Source organism: Apus apus, chromosome 10 (genome assembly GCF_020740795.1).
Source record: "Apus apus isolate bApuApu2 chromosome 10, bApuApu2.pri.cur, whole genome shotgun sequence".
Taxonomy (NCBI): Eukaryota; Metazoa; Chordata; class Aves; order Apodiformes; family Apodidae; genus Apus; species Apus apus.
The window spans coordinates 1,400,604-1,419,793 of NC_067291.1; the positions used below are offsets into that span (position 1 = coordinate 1,400,604).

Here is a 19,190-nt window from a genome sequence, read left to right on the forward strand (position 1 = left end):
ACAGACCCAGCCTGGCCCAGGAACAATCAGGAGGGCTGAATTTTTGACATCTCTGGATATTTTAAATACCACATGAGAATGATTTTCCTTTGGGGGATGTGGATAGTTGAGTGTAGTCCAGCAGAATCCTGTTAGCTTTCTGGTGAGCTTTAAGTGTAAATATTTGAACAAAAAATTATCTCATCTTAACCTTAGCAAAATTTAATCCTTCTGTACATAACAAAATCTGGCTTAAGTCACAAATGAAAATGTGAGTGGTAGTTTCAGGTGATTCCTGATTCAGGATGTTGGCCCAGATCAGCACAGAAACCAACATGTTGCCCATCATGGGGCCGGTTCATCAGGAAGGGCTGAATGGGCATCTGGGATTGCTGGGCAGGATGGAGATGTGTTGGCTGAGTTTAATATGATCTGGAACAGGAAAGGATGAGGGCTTCAGGTCATGATGGATGGCTGAGACAGAAGGTGGAAGGCAGAGGGCTGTCAGGGATGTTGCTAGTTCCATTTTTCTGTTTCGTTGCAGGTTCTGGAGTTTCAGCTGTAGCTTGGGACCAGTTTTGCCATAAACCCCAAAGCTCAAGTAGATTTTCATCTCTGCTTTAGATAAAATCCCCCTCTGCTCAGCTCGCTGACCTGCACTGGGAGGACAGCAGATGTTATAGCAAGGGCTTAGTTCACTCCTTTGTTCTCCTGGACTCTTCTTTGTCATGGAGAAGGATGGTGAAGAGGAGGCAAGATGCTCTCTGGGAATCTGTCTTTCCTCCACCTCCTGTCTGTGTGATTCAGGCTGAGAACTGGAGAACACTGGAGAACCTGGAATAGGGATGCTGAACTCCCAGTAGGCAGAGCTGAGTCTGAGTGAAGGTAGAAGAGTACAAATTACTGAGGAGAGGCTGAGGTGGTGTGTGGATGGAGGGAGGGAGCAGCATGAGTGGTGCAGGAGGTGAGCAGAAGGGATGACATGTCAGGAGCAAGGGGCAGAGGGGCAGGACCAGGACACAGGCAGAAAGTCTATGCAGTTCTTCTCAGGAAAGATATTTAAAGCATTGATGTTTGCACATGAGAAGGAACTGACAGCTGCCTTCTTCAGCCCTGGAGTGCCTTGAAATCCAACCTTCCTTTACGATAAACAGGTGCCTACCTTGCTCAGTTAGATCCCTTGAGTGGAAACATCTGGAAGCTCCCAGCCTTCACCCCAAATTCACCTTGCTCAAGGCACCCAAGCAGACAGGTCTATTCCTTTTGTACTTATTCTCTCATCCAAAGGGAGCAGTGCAGGACATTGTGGAGCTGTGCTCCTGTGCTTTGACCTGGGCTGGACCGTTTCTAGGAACCCATCAGAGCAGGATGTACTCATCTGTGGTTCATCTCAGCTTCACTCCCTGTTTCAGGCCTTGGCTTCAGCACAGGGACCCACTTCTGCTGTGTCTTGTGTTCCTGCCATTCCCTCTGACAGAGGAAAGCCCTGCTCTGCAGGATTTGCCCCCTGAAGCAGCAGAGTGCCTGTAGCAGCAAGGGTCAGGCCTGAGAGGTCTTCAGACTCCTGGCAACATCCTTTACCTCCCTCCATGATGCACAGGCTCAGCTGATTTTTGGGTTGTCTTTTTTTGGAAGTGAGGGCAGCTGGGTTTGCTGCGGCCAGTTGGTAGGTTTGTGATGCTGCCTGAGCTCAGCAGGATCTCAGATCCCCTACTGCTGTGGGAGGGAGAGAGGCCACACCAGAGCACCCTGTACAGACTGGCACCAAGGGAGGGATGCACAGCTGCACTCCTGGTGTTTATTATCCTTTTTTAGGTATGGGTGTGGAGAGGAGGCAAGTAGAAGAGGATGGCAAAGCCTCTGGGGGTCCAGATGCTCCTACACCCTGCAGCTTGGGTACCCTTTTGCAGTGCCAGGAAGTCCCCCTCTCTCAAGCTGCAGAGGGGGCAAGCAAGCGTTTGCAGGCTAAAACCAAGTGAGGCTGAAGAGAGCACCAAAAAATGCTGCCTTTGTGTCAAGGTGGTGCCACCAGTGGTGTGACACGGCTGTTGGGCAGCAGAGCACAGGCACAGAGCCCCAGCAATGCCTCCTGCCTTGTCCCTGGGCACTAACCCTGCCCATCTTTGTTCCACAGGGACATCATCTTGTGATCAGAGCAGTGCCCCTGTGCTGAGCCCTGCAGGTTTCATCTCCAGGCCCCGTGACTTCAGCATGACAAGAGATGATGAAGGTAGAGTGGGGTGTGGGCTGTCTCATTAATAGGGAATATGATTGCTAAGAAACTAGGTATGATGATGATACTTTGCAGGGGTGGGAAGAGATGGTGAATTAAGAGCCACTCGAAGACCTGTGAGTACCTCAAGTGCTGTTACATGGGCAGAGTGTTTCCAAGAGGGTTTGGTTCTCACTCCCAGCCTGGCTCTCCTGAGGGGCTGGGAGCTCGTGTGTGCAGGCGGCTGGCGGCGGGGGCTCCAGCAAGCTGTAACACTTCCCATCCAGGTTTGACCTTTTGCTGGGTATTAAAGCCTTGCTGTGGCTCAGTGAGATGAACGCTGCAGCAAACACAATCCCTCAAGATGAAATATCTCTCCAGTGGGTAATTCCACCCTCATTTGAGGGTTGTTGCATTTTTTTTTTTTCCCCTTTCCCACTGAATCATTTATTCCTGGTGTCAGGAAGGTGCAGAATGACTTTCCCCACTGGCTTTCAGAGCTTCATTGATTCTTCAACTCCCACTCCTGCAAATCTGCTGGAACAGCAGCCCTTTGCCTCTCCAGTTTTCCCAGGAGGGGGGCGAGGAAGGGGGAAGTCTCAGGACTGGGGGAGCTCTTCAGTGAACCCATTCACAGACTGAGGGAGATGCCTCCATATTTTAAGCTCCATCATCCAGAGGCTGTGTCTTTTGATTTGTAGGTTTTTGCCTTAAATGCCTTCTCAGCACTCAGCTGTCTGCATGGGGAAGGGGGAAACAGACACATTAAAACTGCTGGTTTGTGCTGAAGGGTGGGGTGTAGGGCATGATCCCAGGTCTTGGGTCATCCTGCACACCTTTTGTACTCTGACACAGGTCACCAAAGGCTGGGCAGGTCCTTCAGAAAGAAAAGGAGCAGGATGCATTACAGCAGCTCCTCAAGAACAGAGAAAAAATGACAGATCAAGGGTAGAAAGCAGAGTGGTGAGCAGGATCCTCTGCTCCAGTTGGTGTGGATGTGTGCAGCACCTATGGGAATTCCTGAGATTGTACAGAGCTCCGGAGACCTTTGGCCCTTCCTGCTTTCTGGTTCTCTGTTGCAACTTAACTCCTTTGCTCTCAATGGCTACGAATCTGGTCCCTTCCCTTCAGCAAGGAAAGTAATCTACTCCCAAAATATGTGTAGGGAACAAATTCAATCACGGAGTGTCTGCCAGGCAGGAGTGACTGAACCCAGGCCTCCTCCTGTCATCATCAATCTATTTGCAGTCCCGTATCTGAGTTCACACTTCATGTTCTCCAGTGCAGCTCCCTTCTCTGGGCTCCTGGCAGACATGAAAATGCTCTTCTTCCCGTGTGGGGGAAGATAGAATGAGAAGAGGCAGTGGAGTGAGACCTGGAGAAAACTGGGGGCCAGAGCCCTGTAGGAACTCAGGAGCCCAACCCAAGAGGTACCATCACGTCACTCTGTGGTCCCTTCTATGTTCAGGAGCAAATAGAGCAGGACCTCAAGCTTTCAGCAGGGCTGAATGGATGCCTTGTGTCCAGCAAAGCTTGTTGCCAGGCGCTTGCTACGAAGCTCCATAGCTTTGATTTAAGGAGTTTCAAACAGTCTGGCCGTGCCCATTAGCACTTACATGATTTCCCTGCCAAGTAGTTGTAAATGTTTCCATTAGTTCTGCACTGGGTCTGGCTTCTCCTGTTTATTATCCCAAATGTGCCCAGGACATGACCCTGCTCCCCCTCCCCAGCACTCGCTCCAAACTCCATTTATTTTTTTACTTCTTCCTATGAACCAATGCAAAATAAGTCCTGTTCAAAGGACAGGGAAATAAGGAGAGGTGGATGTTCACAGATATGCTGTGCTCACCTTGGGACCAGGCACGGTGCTTTGGCATCAGCACTGGATGGGCACGACAGATGTAAGAACTGTAAGGAATGCAAAGGGTGCTGCTGGGTGGCTGCAGGGTGGTTGGGGGATGAAAAGCCAGGGAGGATGCTCAGTGCTGGCAGATATTTAAGTCACTTTTTATTGCAGTGCTACACAGGAACGAAAAAGATCAATATTTATTAGTTGCAGAAAGCAGAATTTTGCATGAAAAGCATTGATCAGTGTGTCAGCTGCAACAGTGTCATTACATCTTCTTTATGATGTGGTCAACGTCCCTATATGAATAAGGACATTGTTCCCTGTGACAAACAGAACTGGGGGGGTGAAGGAAGAGTTCAGCAGTCTTGTGATCAGAGCAGAGCTCTCCTCCAGACGTTCTTGTGCACATTGACTGACTTCAGCCCCATCTGACCCGTGGGTAGAGGTGTCTGGTGTCTGACCACAGGCCTGAGGACACCAAACAGCCACCACAGCTGTTCTGTTCAACCAGATCAGCCGGTCTCTGGGCAGGCTGGTGGGGAACGTGTGGGGAGCTTTGGATCTGCTAGATGGGCAGGGGCTGTGAGAAAGGGCTGGGAGTATTGCCATGTGGAGAGCAGGAGAGTGACCTGGGAATGGCAGTGGCATGGAGGAGGCAGAGGGGCTCCACAGGGGCCTTCAGTGGGATGGAGAGATGTTTGAGAGGATCTGGTGGGAAGTAGGAAGGTGAGGAAGGTGGAACCTGTTGCAGTTTTACACCTGGACACAAAGCCAAAGTGAATAAATTCTGGAGCTAAAGCCTCTCCTGGCAGTGGGACCAGTGGGCAGGGCCAGCTGTGGGACCATGGGTGCTACAGAGGGGTCAGAGCCCTCCCTGCCCCTCCATCCCTGGCAGCCCTGGCCGAGCACACGGCAGCAGCAAGATCCCCTTATGCATCTGCAACAGCTGCTCAGATCCTGGCGTTCCCTGCACTGTGCTGGCCCCAGCAGAGGCTCTGGAGCACAAAGACAGGCACAGAAGCAGCAGGCCCTGTGGTTTTACAGAACTCCTGGGTCAGGATTCCCAGCAGTGCCCTTGCCTCCCTTAGGGCAAGCCGCAAGTCAACCACGTGTGCTGCAACTGCAGAACTTGGCTGCCACTTGGACGCCAAAAGAATCAGCTCAACCAGAACTGGGAGCACAGTGACTTTGCTGAAAAGTCCTGCTGTAAAAGTCACAGTTGGAGCAAGCAGTTCCTCCAGTCTCCAGCCCCGTGCTGGATGTAAGCCAGGAAACTGTGCCCTTGGCTTGGTAAAAAGAACCTGACCAGTTCACAGGCTGGTTGTGAGTCTTAATCTAGGTGTTTGTAGATAAAAGGTGTTGTCAAATGAAGATGAGTGGCTCTGTCTGGCTATCTGAATGATGAATGAGGTGTTGCTCCATATGAGCAGAAGGGACCTGCATGTGCATCCTGAACTACAATTTTTAAAACAGCTGTTTCTGCTTCCCCAGCCTGCCTAACCTGACAGTCAGCCCTTTTGTCAGCAAGAAAGGCCACTGAAGTGATACAGTCAGAGAGGCTGGTTTAAAAGGACACAGGCACCTACAACCCACCTGCCTTACAGGTGCTGCTGCAGAGGTGTGTGGATCTGGTATCCCTAGTGTAGGAGGCAGGAGGCTGAGGAATTTCTGGAGTGCAGGAGCTCAGGACTGAAGAGTGCTGTGCTCCTTAGGGTCTGGCACCAGCATGTTGATCCCCAGAGAGCCTGTGGTGGCTGTAGCACAGCGTAGGTGAGACAGGGAGCCTGGGTAGGGTCTGGGGGTTGTGGTGATCAAAGAGCATTGGGAAGAAACAGGTCTTCAGCCCCACATTTGCAGTCCATAGAGCCAGCAGCTTTGCTGCATGGAGTCTCAGGGAGACAACCATTAATTTTGTATTAGGACATAAAAACTGTTTGAGCTGAACAGACTGATAGTCCTTCCAGCCCAACATCCTGTCTCCACTAGAAGCCAAGGCTGGATGTCTTAAAGGAAGGCATAAAAATCCCATCATGTCCATAATTGTGCAATACTACCCTATGGGGGAGATTTCCCCCTGACCCTGGCTGGGAGGCAGCTGGTGCCCTGAAGCAGAAGAATCAATAGCTGTTAGGATTTTCATTGGAGCTCAAGTCACTGTGATGCTGTTCTTATTCATGTGAACATCTAATCCTGTTGTGAAACTCTCTAGTGCTGTTTGCTGTGCTGCTCTCTTGATGTCCTGGCAAGGAGCTGATATTCTCAGGTATGGTGTTCAGGATAGGTCCTGGATGATCTGCCACAGGCTGCTCACAGGAGAGCAGAAGAAGAGCTTAGCCCCTTCCCCACCCCGCAGCCAGTCCCAGCTCCTTCCTGTGCTCTTTATTTAATATTAACTCTCCTGTGGCCTTGCTGTAGAGTGACCATGGTGGGGAGGAGCAGCACTGACCACTTCTGGTCTGTATTGGTTTTCAGCTGAGGTATTGCCCTACCAAGTAGCTCTGTACCACTGGTAAGTTTCTTTGCCTCTGGAATATTTGCAGGATATTCCTTAGAGAGGGATTGTGGGGCTGACAGGAGACTGGTTTACCTGTAGCCAGGTGGTGAAGATGTCCTTGCTCACTGCAGGAGGGAGGGTTGGACTCGATGACCTTTAAAGGTCCATTCTAACCCAAACCATTCTATGATTCTCACCAAGTAATTAAAAACATAAATTTTCACCCAGGGAAGAAGACCCATTCCTACCTATGTATCTTTATGGTGAGATACCCAACCCACAGATTGCCTCATCCCCTTGTCTGGCTACTCTCAACCCCCACCAGCCCTGAGCATGGGAGAAGGTAAAAAGAAGGCAACCCGTGAAGGAGTGGCAAAGGTGTGTTAGCCTGCTAGCAAAACAGGGAGGGGAATGAAGGCAGGAGGGCAGGTCTTGTCATGTCTAACGAGGAGGAGGTGACACAGCCCATGATAATTGGACCATTAAATCTAGCAAAGGCACTGACACACAATGTGGCTCAGGGAAACAGCCCTTCTGTAGTAACAATAACTCTCCAATAGTAAGCAATAATAAATATCTGCAGTCATTTTTCTGCTGATCCAGTGCTTAGTTCCAGGTGAAATTGTCCTCAAAGCGTGGCGCAGAGGCCAGGTGGGTTTACAGAGATGTGCAGGCAGGACTGAGAGGAAATTTTGGCTCAAAAATCCATTTGTAAACGTCTCTCAAATCTCCACTTTTGTTTCCTGTGCCTCAGCTCTGCCAGCCCTTTTGCCTCCAGAAATCTCTGCATCAGGGGGAATTGGTCCTCACGGTCAAGCCCCCTTTATTCTGTCCCAGATCTCCCCATGGGTCTCACTGGCCAACTACAAAGACTGCCAGAATTGCCTGAGACAGTCACAAAATTGGCTTAAAATCCTTATAGTTTACAAATCTGGCTTTAACTCTTTTTATTTATTGTAGGTCTGGGGGGGAGGGGTTTAATCCTTGAGCTGCATTCTCAGACTTTTCAGCTGTGAGAGCTAGGAGTGCCACTTCTGCAGTAACAAAAGTGGAATTTTGCATGCAGACACAGGGCCCCAGGAGTGAGGGACTGAAGAACAACACCCTGTGTCTGAAAGCTTCGCAGTAAAGTCTGGGCTTCTGGCCTGAACAATATAGATTCTTAATTCACCAACTCTAATCCTGTGGAGCAAATCAGACCCCACTGGACTGGTGTTTGTACTGTAAAGTACAGGCACAAGGTTTGACCAAGGCTGCTTAGGTCTGATGTTGGGTTTGTGGTGCTGGTTGGCTCTGGCCAGGGACAAAGCCCAGGTCCTAGCTTTGGTGACCAGGTTCCATTTGGCACTGGCACATTTGAGGCGTGGCTGTGCTCCTAGCTGGGGTGCTGGCAGGAGTCCTGGAGCTTGAGGCAGTCTTCATGTGGGATTAAGAGCAAAGACAAAAAGAATTTTACCTCTCTATGGCTTGGGTTTTTCAGCTCTTTTTCAGCTGTGTAGAGGATACTGAAGGGCAGGAAAACCCTTTCTCAGTCCCATGTCTGGCCACAGATGTTCCATCTGTGCTGTTCAAGTGTAGATGACTTTGCTTTTATCTTGGTTTACTCTGGGCTTTGGACTACCAGGCTGTGGTAGAAAAACAACTTACAAATGCTAGCCATGTATTTTCTTGGCGCTGACACCCAGGGTTGAGCAGAGATGGTGAGAGGTGTCCCTTTTTCCTGAGTGCAGACACACTTCAGAGCTGGTGATGCAATGCTCAGATGGTATTTCTCCCACAGCAGCATCCTTCCTGGGTAGCTCAGTGCTCCTGAATTGGAGTCAATGATACTAGTGTGTGGACACCTCCTGTCTTTTTACCGTCACGTCAATGGTGGGACGTGCCTCCTTTCCTCAGGAGGTACAATCCCAGCTCACTGCTCCTTCAGTGCTTCAGAGTCAGCTTCACCACTTCTCTTGCACAACCACCTAGGTCCTGATCACAGGACAGGAGCACGACCCTCCACTGGGTAGGAGGGGTTGAATCAGGACAGAAAGAAATGCCAGATTGTGTGACACAGGTGTTGTGAGGTTCAGGGCTGGGGATGGTGTGTGGCTGGAGTCTCTTTCATGCAAGGTGAGCTGGTCATGAAAAGTTCATGACTCCTGGTAACTCATTCCTTCCCTGGGGCTGTCTGAGCTCAATTATGTTTTTTAGAGAGGGGAGATGCCTGGGATATATTGCTTTTCCTCTTCTTGCCCTTTGATATCTCTTCCCTAATCGTTGTAGACTTCTGCAGCTTAGGGTTGACCTTCTCTGCTTGGGCTGGACCAGTGCTCCCTTGGTGAGCAGGTATTAATGGCAGAGGAGGGCAAGATCTGTGATAACTCAGTCTGGCAGTCCCAGCCCTGTCAGCACCAATGTGACAGAATAGTCTTTGGAGACCCAAAGAGCTTCAGTCAGCATTTCTTTCTGAAATGAGTTGTTGTAAAAGGAGTAAAGGAAAGTAATGGTACAAAGCCCTGAAAACCTGGAGGAGGGGACAGAAATTGAGACATCGAAAGGTAAGGCAGTTTAAGAAACAGGTTAAGCTGATGCCATCCCTTTAATCAATGATGGTGCTAGTAAATCTGGACTTGATCCTGCTCTTCCTACCAGTGAAACTCCTGCTGGTGTCCAGGTGTGAAGGTGTTGGACTCATGCTTGGTGTGTGCTGGGAGCAGGGTGGCCCCAACAGTCGCTGTCACATGCAGTCAGCCTGGCTGAGGAGCCCCTGAGGAGGCAAGGGGTACCTGGGCAGTGCAGAAGGCAGTGTCCTTTGGACTGACTGCCTGCTGGCATCTGCCTGGCTTCAGAGCTTGTCCCTGCAGCTGCAGGCAAGTGCTCTCCTCTCCCAGGCTGGAGCACCCCGGAGGCCAGGAACTCCTTGCTCTTCCTTTGGGAGGGTGTGACAGGGCAGAGGCTTGCTACCAGCAGTGTGGTTTCATTTTTAAAAAGGAATAAAAGAAGGGAAATGGATTTTCCCTCTGCCAAAGATTTATACACATCTGCCTCACCCAGACAACACTTCTCTGAGCCCCAAGCAGGCTTTTGAGAGCTGGTTGTGGCTCAGTTTCCTCCAGCTGCCCTGTAGCAGTTGGTTGGGTTTTAGGTTCCTGCAGTTCACACCTTGGACTTTGTGGTCGGAGCACAGCATGGAGCCTGTTCTGCGGTGGCACAGGGTGAGTGCAGAAACCTCCTTCTTTGTTCTCTCAGTCATGGTGGTGGTGATGTCAAGGTACCATTCTATTCCCTGCATATGGTTTTCATCACCCTCCTATTAAGCTAAGCCAGCTTGTTAACACAGCACACATCCCAGGACCCAGCTGTGTAAAACAGATCAGCTGCTCTTGCTGCAACGTGCAGTGGTGAGGAGCTGTGGTGTGTTGCAAAATAATTTCCTCATGTCATACCAGCCTGAAATTATGCCAGGAGACTTCAGGAGTAGGAAGCACCTTTAGTTTGTGAGCAGGGTCACCACTTAGCTCTGTTTCTTATCTTTCTTTATGGCCTACACAGTGATGAGACAACTTGGTGTCCAGGAGTGTTACCCCAGCACCTAGCCCCCTCAGCTCTGAGTTAGGACACCTGGTCACCGTTGTGCATCTGGAGGTCACTGATCTGTGACGGCTTCCTACACCTGCACACTCTGAGGTGTGACAGAGGGATCTCAGCTATCTGTGTGACAGAATCACAGAATGGTAGGAGTTGGAACGGACCTCTGGTCATCACCTAGTCCAACCCCCAGAGCAGTGTCACCCAGAGCAGGTTGCACAGGATGGACTCCAGGTGGGTTATGAATGTCTCTAGAGACAGAGACTCCACAGCGGCTCTGGGCAGCCTGTCCCAGGGCTCTGTAACCCTCACAGTTTAGAAGTTTTTACTTGTGTTTAGATGGAACTTCCAGTGTACAAGTTTGTGCCTGTTGCCTCTTGTCCTGTCACTGAAAAAAGACTGGTCCCATCCTCCTGACACCCACCCTTTAAGCATTTATAAGCATTTATAAGATCCCCCTCAGTTTTCTCTTCGCCAGACTAAAAAGACCCAAGTCCCTCAGCCTTTCCTCATAAGAGAGATGTTCTTGTCCCCTCATCATTTTTTTAGCCCTTTGCTATACCCTCTGCAGCAGTTTCTTCTCCTCCTTGAACTGGGGAGCCCAGAACTGGACACAGTTCTCCAGATGCAGCCTCACCAGGGCAGAGTAGAGGGGGAGGATGACCTCCCTCAACCTGCTGGGCACACACTTCTTGATGCACCCCAGGATGGCATTGGCCCTCTTGGCCACAAGGGCACATTGCTGGCTCATGGTCATCCTGTTGTCCACCAGGACTTCTTCCACAAAGCTGCTTTCCAGCAGGTCAGCCCCTAACCTGTACTGATACACGGAGCTCTCCTCCCTGTGTGCAGTGCCCTACACTTGTCACTGCCTCTGTGCTGCCAGCACTGCAGGCCCTGGTTCCCCAGGCTTTGGTGTGGGGCTGGGAGGGTGGAAGGCAGGACTGGCAGCTGACTGGGCAAGGGGACCACTTTAGACATTGCACTTGAGTTGGCCCCGCTAGAATATTTTCTGCCACTGATTCTTACCAGTCTTGTGGCATCCCCAGATGAGGCACAGGGGATTAGAAAGCACTCAGCTTTCATTTAAAGCCTGACCTTGGCATTAGGCTGTTAGCATGGCAAGGAAGAGAGATGAGTTAGCTGGCAGCCTGCCTGCGTGTGGCAAGGGCTCTTTAAAGCCTCAAAGGATGCATTAGTTTGATGTCAGAGGCTTTGTTTGTGGCATTCCCCAGAATAATCATCCTCCATCTGTGGGGGTGTGTGTGTGTGTACGTGTATCTCATCCCTGTCTGAATCTCTGGTGCTCCCCCATCCTGTGTCTGAAGAGCTGGGATAGACAGCATGGATAACTCCAGTGAGACAGATGGAGATGGATCCAGGCCTCTGTGGGGACAGCTGCGTCCCTGACAGTCCCCTCTGGTCGTGCACCTGTTAGGAACTATAGTTAGCATGGGAAAACTTTCCAGAAAAGAGAAAGCAGGGGAGAAGTGGGGAGGCAGAAAGGCTGGGAGCTTGGCCTCATTCTCCCTAGCTGGTCCTGAAGCTCCAAAAATGCCTCTTAGTAGCAGCATCCAGAAATGACAGTCAGGTGAAAAGCAGGCAGCGTACCGAGGCGTGCTGGCGCTGCTCAGAGACAGCCTGAGCGACTGATGGCTTCATAACTCCTGGGTGAAATGCCAGGGAGCCTGGTGTGTTTGTCCTGACAGGCTGCAGTGGCCCAGAGCGCTCGGCAATGGCCATATGGGAACTCTGGGAGATCCCGAGCGAGGCACGTGCTGGGGGGTCACGGGTTGAGCCTTCCCTGTTGCCAGACGCGAGGCGGTGCAGACTCCCTCGTCCGTCAGGCGTCCCCAGGACTATTGCAGCACCCCTGGGGCTCCCCAGTCCAAGCAGCCCTGTTCCTACAGCACTCAGCAAGCTGTCAGTCCGTGCTCCAGCCTGTCTGCCACGCTGACAGCCGTCCATCCGCCTCTCCCCCATCCCTGAGCTCCTGTGGAATGAGTGGGGGAGGAAATCCTCTTCCTCCTGGCACGCTGCAAGGTTCTCCGTGAGCAAACAGGAGACTTTTCAGCTCTTCTTTTTGTAAAGGAAGAACCTGGAGTTAGGTGCCCGTGCTCTGATGGTAATTAAATGTGCCTTGCCCCTTGCTCTTCCCCAAGCAGAGACAGCAGATCCAGGTAGATTTAGAGGCCACATTTTCTTTTATATTCTTTGATAAATGATGAGCTGCATTTTCACCACATGACTCCCATTGGCACAGGAGGAGCCTGATGGCCACCTCTGCTGTGTCACTTGCCATGTGCACCCTCTCTAGACCACCCCTAATCTTCCTCACTGGGAAGTTACTCCTGAGCTCCTCTGGAGAGAGTTCCCTGCCTGGGGCTCCAGCTGGTGAAGAGTGAAACTCTATCAGTGGTTCAGAACTGCAGGAAGCTTTGAATGAATGAGAATCCAGCAGCTCTCAAGGCCTCCAGAGCTGCCCAAGCTCCTGGTGCTGCTGACAGGTGCCAGTGCCTCCCTGGAAGGACACTGGGCTCTGCTGTCAGCTGCTCTCCTGCCCTGCCTCTCCTGCCCACCCTCCTGCAGCGAGTGTTGTGGTGTTGATGGCCACCTGGGCTGTTGCTTAGCGGTGGGGATTTGCTGTCCTCACATGAAAAATGCAGCAGGAGCTTTAAACTGCTCCGTGGCTAATTTGAGTTCAGTTTTCCAGTCACTGCAGCTCTCAGCCCCTCTGCTCTGCCCTGTTGCTGTGCCCTCTTAGCAAGAAGCATGAGAACTATTATGTTGCACTTAGGAGCCACCCAGCACTGGGGGTTTTACTAAACTGTCATGACGTTCTTAGTCAATGGTTCCCCAGCCTCAGGGGAAGGTCTGGGTGTGAAACAAAGAAGGAAAGAGGGAATACAGCATGTAATGGGGATATCTGCACTTCTCGGGTTGACAGGACAAATCCATAATATTCCTAGCTGCTTAATCTAGATTTTTGTGGCACTGGAACAATTTGTGTTTACACAGCTGTGCCTCAAATGTGAATAGGGATATCTTACCATTTCCAGGCACTCCAGCACTGCTGGTACCAGTGTCCGCTCTGATGTCACCAGCTTGGGTTCTGTGCCATCAGAAATGGTCAGATGCTTGTCTCCTTTCAGTGGCCACTTGCAGCTTTTTCCTCTTAAGACTGGGAAGGCCCTTGCCACATTTTCCAGCTTTTCCCTGTGGTGTTAGAAGTGATACGTGGGGAGAATCCTGCCTATTTCTGCTTGTGAGTGGGAGAAACAGGAGCTTGCTCCTAATCTCCATCATGGAGACAGATTGAATTAAACTGGAAAGCATGGGATAACTGGGTATCCTGCATGTTACTTGCAAGGTGCTTAGCCTCTCTTGGAGGCTTTCCTGGAACCAGAGGCACCAACCAACATAAATTGCTTCTGTCAATGTGCTTTATTGGACTACATCAAAGTAGAATCGATCAAGAGTTTAAAAAAGCCCCCAAAACGGGTTTAGTAAACCAGACCAAGTCATAAACAGGTTAGAGTGGTGTGGAGGTCAGGTTTCAACTGGCATCCATGAAAAAAGGGGGGTTCTGGCGTGGTTGGAGAGTGATTCATTGCCCTGGAATATTTCAGAGGAGGAGAATCATACAGGAGTTGTTAACACACTGCTGCAAAGAGCGGGGCTCCTTGTGTGTCAGGTTTCTGCCTCCAAGTTTGCTGTCACAGATTTGTACTCATACCATGTACATCAGTATGAGTTATCTGTTTCCAGTTAACCTAGATGAAAGCCTGAGTGTGGTTCATGCATTCTAAGGTTGCTGCAACTTGTTAATAATTTAGAATAATAAAGTCAGTCAAATTAATTCACGCCTAAAATTGAGCTTATTTGCATTGGCATGTCTCTTTTTATTTTTTGGTAACAAATCTCTCTGCTGGCATATGTTTAGGTAAGCTTTTTTATGTGCTTGTGAGTGTTTGTGTGCATATGTAATTTCCTTCACTGTCTTACATTCCAAAGAGACTGAACTGGGTTTAAACGTTGCACAAGAAAAATAGTTCCTCCCTGCCTATGAATATATTCAGTGAAGGTCTGCCCCAGAGTGGAGCTGAATAGCTAAGGTATAAATCCATGGAGGAAAATGGGGTTTGTAATGGAAATGCTCTCTCGTTTTAAATGATGGCTGGGCATATGTGAAGCTGAAATTCTGCAGCATCCAGACGGTGCCTCAAGCTGGTTGCACATTCCCAGGAATAAAGAAAAATACCACAGCCTACCTGCAAAATGACCTTTCTCCTAAAACCGACTTGCAGCTCAGAAGCTTTTGTGCTGGAAGAGGCAGGGTAAGATACATGAAGTGACAGATTGCTGCTGACAGCCAAAGGCTCTTTCAGCTGCATTTCTCTACAGCCACAGTGATATATCCAGGGGCTTGTTAGAGGAACAACAGCACCAGCCAATAACCACTTGGTCTAAGCCCTGGAGATAGACCGTATGTCCCACACTCTGCTTCCTGATCTGTGAAAGCAGAGTCAATTCAGCTGCTGTATCACTTCTCTCCCTGTGTGTTACACAGCAAAGAAACACACAGTGTATTTGTCTGTCAATAGCAGTGCCTGTAACTATCAATAACAATGTTTGTATCCGGGCATGTGTGTGTGTGTGCATATCTACGTGTCTGTATTTATTATGGGTTGTAGAGCAGTCCGGAAAATGGAAATCCTTTTGTGCAGGGATTTTTGGAAGAAAATCCTTTCTTGTGGCTTTTTGGAAGCAAGGGGAGACAGGAGACCAGAGGTGATGAATTGGCCCTGAACTGCAAGGGATTTTTTAATATTTTTTTTTTTCCCCAAGGCAAAACAATTTCAGGGAAAGGGTCTCCCAAAAAAAGTCCAGTTTCAGGAGGTAGCTCAATTGAATTTCTGGTTGCTGGCTGCCTGCCTGGAGGGCCTCTTGTCACTTCAACTTTCTTCCAACAAGGCAGAAGGCAGAATTGACAGCAGCCTTCCCGCCAGGCTGTTAGGGAAGCAGGGAAGCCAGATGCTTTGCCTCCCTGCTCCCTCCCCCTTCTGTGGCCCAAGAGCAAGAGAGTTCAATTGCTTTACTTTTCCATTTTCATTCTCCAGTGTTCCTGGTCTGACCCAGGGGGATCCTGAGGAATGAAATAATGCCTTGTAGTCAGCAGAGTTCAGTGTGTGTGCAAAATAGGGGTCCTAACTATGGAGGGGTAGGGGGAAGGGGTGTGTGTCAGACAGTAAAGTATTGTGTGCTTTTGTACAGAAAAGTAAAATGCTTTTGTACAGAAAGTGAGTGTGAGAGGCACACTAGTGGAAATGGGCTGATACGTGAGCCTCTCCCCTCCAGCAAAACCAGGGAAAAGAGCAGTAAAATGTGATTTCAGAGCTTCCCTTCCAGGCTCACTTCTAACCCCTCTCTCAGGCCATGCTGTCTGTGTAGCTGCACTAGGTTATGTTGTAGGTGAGAGCTAAAATATTCTTACAGTTCCTTCTGCAAGGGCAGTGTGCTCAGCCTCTCTTTTCTCCTCTCTGTGTAGGGTTATCATCTTCAGAAGATAAGCAGTGCAAGAAGGTTTCAGTTGCTGTGAATTAACATTTCTGTATGCATCATTTAGCTAGATAATTTGCTGACTCTACAGTTTTTCTGTAGTCAAACTGATTGGCTGTTTCAGCATTCTTAAGTGGTAGTTCAAACGATGTGGAGGATGGACCCCTTCCTTTAGATTCAGGACAGTGGCAGGGTAGGGTTCTCTATCTGATACAGTTTTTTGAGACAGGACCTGCTCCCAGTCAGGGCTTGTGCATCTCCAGCACACACGACTCACAGAGCTCTTGCCCTCCCTTTCCAGTCTGCAAAGTGGGGTGACAGTTTGGTAGTAGGTAGCCAGAAAATGACATCCTCTCCCTTCCCAAGCTCCTCTCTTTGCCAAAAGCTCTGCATGACAGCTAAGATGGGAGCCCTTCTCTACTCAGCTCATCTGTACTGAAACAGGTGAATGTCTGTAACCTGTTGGCTCTGCTGGGGGTCATCCACACACCTTGAAAAGCAGTGATAAAGGATACACACTGTCCTTTTCTCCTCCTCTATGCTGCTTTATGTCTTCTGCACACCCAGCAGTTGTAGCACTGTCTCTCAAGTGTGTGCTTGGACACTCCCTCCTTCTGCCACTGCTCTGTGGGTCCCTCTGCCACCTTCCCCAGTTGGGGGGGGTGGTGATGGAGCAGACGTCCCTCCTCCTTTGGCATGCACTGCTGCCTGTGCCAGCTCAGGCAGGAATGAACCTCAGCCATGAACATCTGTAGCTTGCAGCAAGGCAAAAAGTGTTGCCCAGAACAGCCTTTGGAAATATTTTAATTACCCCTGGTAGAACTGGCAATCGACCAAATTGAGGGAAAGATCAGAAGTGGAGACAAAGTATAAGGGGAATTTTATGCTTGGAGTCAAATTTCAGCAAAATGTTGGAAGCATTTCTGATTGGGGTGGTTTAACAGCCACCTCCAAACCTCCCCGAATCACAGCAGTTCTGATGTATGTGGAAAGCAAGTCACAGCCGTGCAGCTCTAGCACAGTATTGTCAGGTGGATGAGCAGGGGGCTTGTAAGAGAATCAGCCTAAACACCAAGGTGTTGCTGAGCAGCTTTATAGTCAGGAGACTTCTCTAATGGATAGTAAATTAAAAAAATGAATTTTATTTTTTGTTTCTCCAGACTTTGCCAGTGAAAGAAGAGCTTCCATCTGCCTGCCTGCCTTCAGATCAAGTCATCTTTGCCAACCAAAGCAGATTCTTCTTGCCTGCTTCCAGGAGGCAAGAGCTTAAACAACTGGTCTCAGAGTGGGGTGTATCTGCAGTCTTAGCCATGAGAAGAGGTGATTATTCCTCCCTAATAATTCAGTTTCCCATTAGGAAATTACCAGACACAGAGAGGCGTGCACCTTCCTCTCTGCTGTTGACACGCACTGCTGGAAAGATTTATTTCAGTAATCAGATCTTTGCAGTGAAACTTAACAAAAATGAGGGGGCAAGTTTATTAATTATATATTTTGCAGTTAATGGAAGATAATATTTAGCAGAAGTAATTGCAGGCATCTGCCTTGATGGCACAATTCCTTTTTGGTAATAAATGGTTTGTGTGTCCCTTTGTTGGACTGATCAGTTCCAGAGACAAATCCTGCCTCGTGCTAAGCCCCTCTTATCTCTTTCCATTTGCAGGAGATGAAATGTTCTCCTGCTCAGTGTATACAGAGGAGACTGGAGCAGAGCTGCTATCTCCATAACACTAAAACTACAGTGAAATGGGAGTTCTTTGTTCATGTTTCGTTGCCTGCTTTGAAGAAAACAGTGATCACAAGATCAGACATCAGCCTCAGGCAAGTACAGGTACCACCCACACCAGCTCTGCCAACACACTGCAGTCTGGATCTGCTTCTCTTCATGCTTGTCTGTCCCTTGCAGCCCTGCTGCAGGCTCCAGTAGGTGTAAAAGCCTTGTTCTACAAGGCTCAGGTATTTCACCCCTCAAGCTGCTTCTAAGCAACCTCTTCCATTTCTGCTGCAATATCATGTAGGAGCTCTTGTCACACTCATCTCAGCTTGCACCCAAGCCATTTTCAAAACCTGGTCATGGATATACACTAGCTATCCATGCAGTAACTTGACAGGTTGCCAGAGCATCTGCCCCTTTAGTCTCTGACACAAAGGGTGTCAGGGTGTCTTCTTGTATGCTCTGACATTTGTAGAGAGGGAAAGTTTATTTTGCAGTGTCACTGGTAATTTTCTGCACTCCTAACACCTTTCAGGCTGGTTGGTAGATTCTGCTTCATGAAAGTGTCCATCTTCCATGATCTTTCTGCTACCTGAGGTACACTGCAGAGCCTGTGGCACACAGTTGAGTGATTTTTATTCCCTCCACTTGAGGGAAGTATCTTACAACATTTTACACTGGTCCACTGCAATTGACTCACACCACCTATTTCTGACATGCAGCCAACAAGGTAAGAAAAGACTTGGAAAAGTTAAAGAGGCTCCAGATCAGTTTAAGACAGGAAGTCAAACCAGAAATTGAATAAAATCTTGTAAACAGCCAAACCCAGCACTCCTGCTAAGCACAGAGCCCTCCAGTGTAGTGGTGTGAACATTCCTTCCTTCCATTCTTTTTGCTTTCTTTAAAAACTGTTGGTGCAGTTGGTGGATTCTCCCCTGGGGTTCACTACAAATGGACTGTGACAGATGAAGTCATTAGCTCTAATAGCTATGCACACCTCGAGGCAACAGGCCTCTGTAGGTAAGAGGTTGCTGGGAGCTTTGCAGGGAGATGTTCCTCTAACAGCATGCCAAGGGATCAGGGTTAGGGCTAGTCTTCTTTGGTGTCTTCATTAATGAGCTGGAAGAGAGGTAAACAGCACGTTAATGACATCTAGGGTGACATGAAGAGACAACAATGCAAAGGGCCTGGGGAGGTCTCTGGTGCCAGCCCAGCTGGTAGGGCTGGGTTGTATCTGCCTTGGGTTTTCAGTCTGCCCTCACCCTGGCCTGAGTAAGGAGAATGAAGAGACTTGGGGCTGAGTCTGGGCAACCAGAGGGGTGGGTTGGACATTTCTAAGGGCATCTGTTAAGCTGTATGTTGGCTGCTGTGCTTTAGAACACAGGTTTTCTGCAGAGCCATCTTGTAAAAATTTAAATGCATGAGTAGCGGAACCAGCAAGTCTGGGTGGAGATTTGTGAGCTGGAGGGAAGCGGAGTGTGCGAGCTGTGTGCCTCTTTCTCACGTGTCTGCACTTGCATGTGCACGTATTCCAATACCTTCCAGAGAGATTTTCATCCAGAGAGCTCTGACAGCCTTTCAGGCATCAATCACACGAGCTCTGCAGTAGCCCTGCAAGGTCAGGAAGTGTTATCAGGCAGGGAGAGATCTGTGTCTCTGCGATGGTCCTCAGAGGAGCAATTTGTGCCTGGAAAAGAAGAGGTGAACAGAGGACTTGTGACTCCTGCATGTGTGTGCAGTGCTGCAATCAGAGCTTTCCTGATTCCTAGAGCCAGGAATGGGAGCCAGGTCTCCCAAACCCCTCTCCTCC

At 49.4% G+C, this 19,190-nt stretch overlaps 1 long non-coding RNA gene across 1 annotated transcript; it reads left to right on the plus strand.

The window, feature by feature from the left end:
* The first annotated feature begins 2,127 nt into the window (after positions 1–2,127).
* On the plus strand, positions 2,128–17,477 carry LOC127388681 (uncharacterized). Its single transcript, XR_007890430.1, has 3 exons — positions 2,128–2,209; positions 16,827–16,986; positions 17,330–17,477. It is a non-coding gene; the product is annotated as an uncharacterized LOC127388681 (long non-coding RNA).
* Positions 17,478–19,190: the final 1,713 nt, after the last annotated feature.